The following is an 8,278-nucleotide window of genomic DNA, read 5'->3' as shown; positions in this document are numbered from 1 at the left end:
AAGCATATGGAGACCTTTACCGATTACTATTCTACTATCCCCGCCACTAAGGGGGTAACTCAAAATAAGATTAAGGAGGTTCTATTTCCTTTCTCTTTAGCTGATTCAGCTAGGGAGTGGCTGACTGACTTGGACCGCACAGCTGCTGGGGTTACAGATTGGGAGTCTCTTGCTCTTGCATTTTACAAGAGATATTTCCCTCCACAACGCACCAATTTGCTGAGGGCCAAGATTACTAGTTTCAGACATGCTCCCGATGAAAGTTTCTATGAGGCATGGTCGCGATTCAAGAAGTTGGTGAGGTCTATCCCTCACCATGGTTTTGACTCATGGTTTCTAGCTAATCAGTTCTACAATGGGTTGTATGACGACCAGAGAGCCATACTTGATGCGGCATCTAGTGGAAGATTCCAGGAGAATACAGATGACGATAAGGGATGGTCTCTTATTGAAGAGATGGCAAATCACAGTGCTGAATATGGTAACCCGAGGGATGGGATTAGGACAGTTCATGCAGTTGATAAGCAGGTTTTGGCTCAGCTGGAGACCATGAATGCTAGGTTCGACAAGTTGGAATTACAAGCTGCTGGGGAGCCTCAGACGGTCCATGTTCTTACTAGAGGAGAGACTGTTTCTTGTGAGAGTTGTGGGAGTAATGATGGCCACACTGCTGTTGGCTGTCTTGTAGAGAAGGAACAAGTCCTTGCCTTTCAGCAATATAGGCAAGGAGGGGGTTCCTATTACAATAATCAAGGGGCAGTCTATCCCAATCTGAGGTGGACTAGTCAGAATGTGCTCAATCCTACTCCTCCTCCGCACCAGCAGCAGACTTATGTCCCTCCACACAAGAATCAACAAGGCTTTCAAAAGCCCCCTTCTTTTACTCCTCCTAACCATGGTGCGTCATCTTCCGATGGGGTGAGTGAAATTGGTGAGCTTAAGTCTATGTTGCAAGCCTTCACGAAGCAGTGGCAATTGAGTGATCAACAGAAAGATGCGTCCATAAAGGCACTTGAAACTCAAGTTGCCCAATTAGCCACTAATCAGTCCACAAGAAAGCAGGGTCAATTACCGACTCAAAATGAGAAGAATCCACACGAGACGGTAAATTTCATCAATCTGAGAAGTGGTCGTTCGTATGAGGGACCAGAAATGCGAAATCGGACCCAAGGAGAGTCAGAATCGATGGTGAACGTGTTACGCGAAGAAAATGAGCTCACGACAAAGAAAGTACTCGATCGACTGGTTTCAGGTGGTCGATCGAGCAGATTTGGGGACGAAAGTGGTCGATCGAGTGAAAATACCACTCGATCGAGTGAACAGGAAAGGCAGAATGGTCGATCGAGTAGTTTTTCTACTCGATCGAGTGATGAGCAAAATGGAGTTACTCGATCGAGTGAAAAAACTACTCAATCGAGTGATATTGATGAAGATTCTACTCGATCGAATGGGTATATTGGTCGATCGAGTAGTTTTGATGACGGGAAGCTTATTCGAGAGCCTGCTAGTGCTCGTTTAAGCGATAAATCACCGGAAAGACCTCGTTCGAGAGGTAAGAAGCGTCCAAAGGATATAGAACGTGCTCCGGAAGATACATTGGAAGAGAGAAACAAGGGACTCGAGATTCCTATCACAGTTCCCTTCCCGAGGCGGTTGCAGAATACTAAGGCCAATCAACAATTCGGCAAATTTGTCGAACTTCTGAGAAGCTTGGAAGTCACTGTGCCGTTCACTGAGTTGCTGACAAAGGTACCCTCTGATCTTAAGTTTATGAAAGAGATTTTATCGCGTAAGAGGAACATTAGTGATAGGGAGACCGTAGCTTTGACTGAGGTGGGGTCAGCCCTATTTCAAAATAAGTTACCTCCTAAGCAGTCAGACCCGGGTAGTTTTTCAATTTCGTGTCATATCGGTAACTATTTGATTGATAATGCGCTATGCGATTTAGGCGCTAGCGTAAGTGTCTTACCGCTGTCTCTGGCCAAGAGACTTGGTTTGACAAAGCTGAGTTGCACTAACATGACAGTCCAGATGGCCGACCGTAGTATATCACGGCCACTAGGTATAGAAGAAGACGTACCTGTAAGGATCGGGAGGTTCTTTATTCCCGTTGATTTCGTTGTCTTAGACATCCCCGAAGATGCACACACCCCTATTATTTTAGGGAGACCATTTTTGTCTACTGCTCGTGCAGTTATTGACGTCGGGGGGAAGACTTTGACCTTTCAGGTAGGGGACGAAGAGCTGATTTTTAATCAGTCTAAGTCCCGGAGGGCTCCTATGGAGGCTCAGCCTTGCAATGCTCTCTCTTCTATAGACCCTATTATTGACACTCCAATTGAAAATTTGGAGTATTGTGCTGCAATTGTTATCCCTCCGCCTCAGACTTAGAGCAAAAAGGAGGAAAGTTCGTCGGTTTTCCTTGCTGCAGGTACAGATGAAAGTAACGAAGGAGCTGTCAAAGGGTGTTGTGCAACTGCTGTCAATCAAATTGGAAGAAAGGATGCTAAAGACGGTGATAGAGGAGCAAGGACGAGGAAAGTTCGTGCCTATGTGGATGAGAACTATTCCCCTCCTACTGTTGCGAATGACCATTCATGCTCATGCAAGTTGAAGAGGACAGTCAACGTTGCTGAGATGACGTCCTCCAGTCAGGAGCCCTTCAGGGGGCTACTGAATTGCATTGGGAATTAAACGGGGAAATGCCCCGTGTAACACTTTGTATTAGATAATTTTGAATTTTCCGTTGAATTTATTTTATTGCTTTCAATTAGGACAATTAGCTTATAGACTGTTCTTTAGCGTAGATTTAAGACTATAGACTGTTCTTATGCGTATTTGGTATTTTGGGATATTTTTGCACGTGTTCTTATGCATGTTTGGGGAAGTTTTTACGCATTCCAAGGAAGAAAAGACGAAATTCAAGAGCTTACGCGAGAAAAGAGCTCGATCGAGTACTTTTTGTACTCGATCGAGTGAAAATTTGGTCGATCGAGCATTTTTTCAGGTCGATCGAGTAAAGCAATAAGTGGGACTTCTCGATCGAGTAGAATTCTACTCGATCGAGTAGATGGAGCATCAAAATGCTCGATCGAGTGGTTTAAAACCACTCGATCGAGTAACTGAAACAGGACGCAGGGAGTTTTCAATCCTTAAACTCTTTAATTTTGTTTCCTTTCTCATTTTGTCCCTAATTTTCGTCTAAACACCTCCTATTTACGATAATACTCACCCCAAATCCCCAATTTTTCTTGCCTAAGTACCAAATCCACCACCTACAATCTATTGATTGCTACTTAATCTTTCATAGCCCCATATTTTCCCCTTAATTTGTGCCTATTTACACGGTCTTTAAAGAGGATTAGGGTTTGCGGTTTTGAGCTCGAAAAAACCGCTACTTTTGCTTGTTTATTGAAGATTAATTGCATATTGTAGGTCTATTATCATCAAGTAAGTGATTCTTTCATCCTCTATGCATTTTAATTTCGTTTTTTTCGAATTAATATGAGGTAAAATGTTTCTAGGGTTCGAAAATCCATTGTTAGTCGAAATTTTTCGACTTTAATTGTGTTTATTGCCCTTATTCCTCTTGCTTGATGATCAACCCAAATTCCTCGCTGCTGTTACATGTTTAATTCGAATTCTACATGAATTTTTGCGATTTGTGTTCGGATGATCGAAAATTTCGATCGTCGACGGCAGACTATTCTTTTTTGTCATTTGTCTATGTAGCTTCATTGTTGTGATATTGCTGCTGAGTGTAGAATGTTTAACATGCTTAACATGCTTCCATTCGATTATTGCGCGAATTTTCGCGATTAAGGCTGTTTAGTCGATTTTTTTTTTACTGTCAGACGGGTTTGCTTGCTTCCATGACTTAATTAACTTCAGTGTTGCTTACATGCTGTTGTTGTTAACTGTTATGCCCGCCTTATCGCCTTTTATATGCTGCTTTTTGATTTTGTTTGAGGAATTGTTGGGACATATATGCTGTGGGTCGAAATTTTCGACTGGTAGGGAGTATTCATGTTGTTTTTTCTGCTGGTTTTTTTCCTTCTGTCTAAGCCAGTTTTAGACACTATTTTTCTTATCATGCCCCTACCCTTGTTACAGGATGGAGTCTAGTTCGGTACCTTCTACCAGCTCCACCTCTAGTCCGTCTCTGTCTGAGACAGTGGCCCCTGCTGCTGCCACTGCCTCCGCCTTAGTCACCACTGCAGCCCCAGTGTTTCTAGTTTCAGCTGCAGGGACAGTTTTTGCGCCATCTAGCTCTGCTGCTAGCTCAGTTCAGGCTGCCACTTCCTCTACGGTCACCACCACAGCTAGCACTGCTGCTAGTCCCTCTTCAGTGGTCACCACAGCAGTCACTACCTCTGCACCAGCCTCTACTTTTACACCTGTGGCGGACTCTCCAGCAGCCGCAGCTGCCTTCAGAGCAGCCCTGGTTCCTCACACCGTCGCTTCACGGGCTTCTGCTTTGAGTTCCAGAGGCCGGGGTCGTAGACATTCCCGAGCTGCACCAGCTCCAGTCACCTCTACTTCCGCTCCTAGCACTTCTACAGCAGCTGCTGCCTCTACTTCTGGCACAGTCACGGTCCGAGGGGACACTTCCCTCGACCCTCACCCATACTACCCGCAGGTACATTTCGTTAACGCTTTCCATCGTAAGAAATTTTATAACCTGCTTCGCTGTGTGCATGTACCTTCCCGATTTCTAGAGAAATCGGCACTTGAGAGACTCGGTATCTACAAGTCGGTTTGTGAGTTACTACGGGGCACGGGGATGGCTGGGCTCATCACTATGAGCGGCCGTACCTTTTTAGAGCTGAGCCTCGAGTTTCTCAGCTCTTTTACCTTCTCCCCCGGGGCACACGAGGCTGACCCCGATAGTTCTTTAGTGTCCTTCCGGTTGTTTAACCGGAACTTCCCGATGACACTAGGGGATTTTGGTAGGTTACTTGACCTTTCCTCTACGGGCTTGACTGCTGCCCTGAGGAAGGTCTACCATCAGCTTTGGCGGTGTCTGGCCCAGACCACTTATAGGGAGCGAAAGCTCCATCAGGTCCACCTTCCCCCTGTCCGCTGTTTCCTTAGACTGATGGGGAGCACTATTTTCGGCCGAAAGGAGCCGAACAATATGACCAACACCAAGCTCTCCATCCTGGGCGGTTACCTAAACATCGACTGCGAGGGTCATTTTACCCTCAACATAGCTTACTTGACCGTCCAGTACCTTCTGAGCCAAGGGAAGAAGGAGACGGGAACCATTGCCTGCGGTGGCATAGCCACCATTCTTGCCCGTCGCCTTTTCCCCGTTTGGCCTCGTGACCTGCAGTACCTCGAGGGAGAGAGGCTACTGAGTCTGGATGCCATGCTTTCTCAGCATTGGCTGACTCCAGACTACCAGACTTGGAAGATTGACGGCTCCTTGTCTGTAGACTTACCTTGTGACACTCTCCTCCGTCTTGAGCCCCTTCCTACTGTTGCTAGGGGCGCCCATCTGCCACCACTACCTCACCTTCTCCTTCCACCTAGACCTACTCCTGCTGCACCCGCCGCCAAGAAACGGCGTCTTGAGACCGGAGAGCGGTCAACACCTTCAGGGAGTGCCCAGCCTTCCACGGCTACTCCCGATCCGACCCCTACTCCCACTACTACTACCACTCCTACTCCCACTCCCACTGACCAGACACAGACTGAGCCGGTCATACCGTCTACTTTCGTACTACCTCCTCCCTTTGTGGCGCCCGCGGTCCCGGACCAAGGGGGCGCCGTTTACGGTTTGTTGCATGCGATTGCAGAGCGTCAGGCTCGTATGGAGAGGGACATGGCTTTAGCCTTGCACCCTCTGTACGAGTACCACTTGAGGCGACACCATCCGATTCCAGAGGGTTGGCCACACCCTTCCTTCTACAGGTACCCACCTGAGGGGTACCCGGAGTTGGCTGACGAGGAGGAGGAGGAGGAACCAGAGGTGGCAGTGGAGAGAGCTCGTGCTGAGGAGCAGAGGAGGAGAGTGGAGGAGAGAGACCCGGAGTTCAGGGTGGAGGAGATCCGTGAGAGCAGTGACGACGACGACGACGAGTAGCTACTTGTCTACTCACTTCCCCAGTTTTCTGGCTGGTTTGGGGAAGTTCGTATTTTTGTATGTATCTCTTACTCTTTTATTTTGTCTCCTTTATATTTATTGTTTTTTTTATTTATTGGTTGTATATTCCCGTTCCCCTGTATACATCTGCTGGTGTATGCTGGAGGACAACGAGGGCGTTGTCCGTTTTGGTTTGGGGAGGGTATTGCATCCTTTTGAGTCTGCATTTGCATTGTTTTGCATTCACGTTTATTTTTCAGCTTGCATTGGTTTTTTTTTCATAAAAAATCAAAAATCCAAAAAAAATTAGAAAATTTCAAAAACTTCAAAAAAAAATATTCACGTTTATTTTTGCATATAGGTTGAGTTGGAACGGTAGATTTCCGTGATGATAATGCACTATAACTTGTCTTTTTGCTTGAGCCCTGCACTTTTATTGATAGTTATCAGCTTTGTCATACGCATAGTCTACGAGTTTCTGTTCAAATATAGCCGACTGTCTAGACTTGACCTGATAAATTGGCAAACTACTTGAAAAATTCTGAGTTTTAGAGCCATAACTGGTGACATTCATGACCAGTTCATTAGGAATTGAGAGTAGTACTCCTTGCATAGCATGTTCATCATTTTTTGCACATTTATGACATTCAATTTCTCGTCAAATGCACATATTCGGGTTTGTGGTTGGTGTCACATGCAGGGAGGTGCTTGCAAATTTCCCTTTCCTTATATTTTTCACTCATTTAACTCCACATTAGCCAAAACTTGCCCTTTTGGCCCATTAACTACATCCTAAATTAAGCCTGTCTGGTCAAGCTAGTTAGTATGTTCTTTTGTGGTATGTTTCTCCGTTGCAGTTTGGCCCATATTTCTCTGTTTTGGAGTTGGTGGAAATTGAGGAAGGAGGAATAAGAAAAAAATAGAAAAAAAAAGAAAGACGTGAAAAAGAAAAAAAAATGAAAAAAAAAAAAGAAAAAAAAAAAGTTGGAAAGACGTGAGACAGGAAGAAAAAGAAAGAAAGGAAGTTTTAAAAAAAAAAAAAAAAGAGTTGTTTTATTTGAGTTAGTTCATTCAGACGATATTAAAAAAAAGGGGAAGTTTGTGACCGTCTGACTCCTCCGTTTTATCCCATACTTTTTGAGGAGATTGTATTTGAGTTTAGTGAGTTATGTGCCAAATGAAGGGGCACTTGTACTTAGTTTTTCAGTCAGTTGAGATTCGGATGGTTTCTTTATGGTCCTGTTAGGAACTAGCTTGACGCTTTTACCTCCACATTTCCATAACATGTTTTTCCTTTTCTCACCTGAACCTCACTATTCCCATATTATTTGTAAGCCCTCAGCTGTGACGAACATTATCGGTTGGAGTGTGTGCATTAGTACTTGAATTGTCTTTCATTTTTGTTGCATGCATGCTATGTAGGTCGCAGATAGGTGAGTGACTGTCTTTTCGTACCTCTTTTACATATATCATTCACCTTTGCTTCATGAGAGAAAAGTGACCACGAGAGAGTCCGATTTCGTTGGTCTTGCAAGGTCGATAGGTTGGCTATATTTCTGAACAGCTTATAATTCGTTTGCGTATTGACTGCTTAGCTTTAACTGTTAGTTTTTGTTGCATTAAATTGGTTCAAGTAGACAAGTTAAGCTAGCTCTGAGTTATCATTTCCGTTCCATTAGTTGCACTTTAGTTTACTCGAGGACGAGTAAAGGTTCGGTTTGGGGAGATTTGATACGTGCCTAATATATAGTCTTTTTAGCCTATTTCAAAGACGTATTTCTATGCATTTTTATCTTTTTTTTTATGGTATTTTGCCCCGAATTGGCTACTTTGGTTCGTTTTGTCCATTTTGTAGAAATGAACGCGAAAGTAGTGGAATCGTACTCTTCTTCGTCCTTTTTGCATGCATTTAGAGGAGACGGGATTGTTCCAGAGTGAGATACTGCATTTGGAAGCGTCATGGCACGGATTACGAGGCATTTAGGCGCGGACTTGAGCTGAAATGAAGACGACATACTCGATCGAGCAGTTTTACCACTCGATCGAGTGGTTTTTACGTCTCCCATTGGTCGATCGAGTAGAATTCTACTCGATCCTTAGCCTGCAGAAAGACCAGTTACTCGATCGAGTAACTTTCTACTCGATCGAGTAGATTTGCTGAGGTGTTTACTCGATCGAGTGGTTTTAATC

At 44.6% G+C, this 8,278-nt stretch overlaps 1 non-coding gene across 1 annotated transcript; it reads right to left on the bottom strand.

Annotated features, from left to right (window-relative positions):
- Positions 1 to 216: 216 nt before the first annotated feature.
- On the bottom strand, positions 217 to 323 carry LOC141654595 (small nucleolar RNA R71). The gene has a single exon (XR_012548151.1). It is a non-coding gene; the product is annotated as a small nucleolar RNA R71 (small nucleolar RNA).
- Positions 324 to 8,278: the final 7,955 nt, after the last annotated feature.

The sequence above is a fragment of the Silene latifolia genome, chromosome 4, assembly GCF_048544455.1.
Source record: "Silene latifolia isolate original U9 population chromosome 4, ASM4854445v1, whole genome shotgun sequence".
Lineage (NCBI taxonomy): Eukaryota > Viridiplantae > Streptophyta > Magnoliopsida > Caryophyllales > Caryophyllaceae > Silene > Silene latifolia.
The sequence above is the reverse complement of the archived record's forward strand: the minus strand, read 5'-3'. Positions and strand labels throughout refer to the sequence as shown.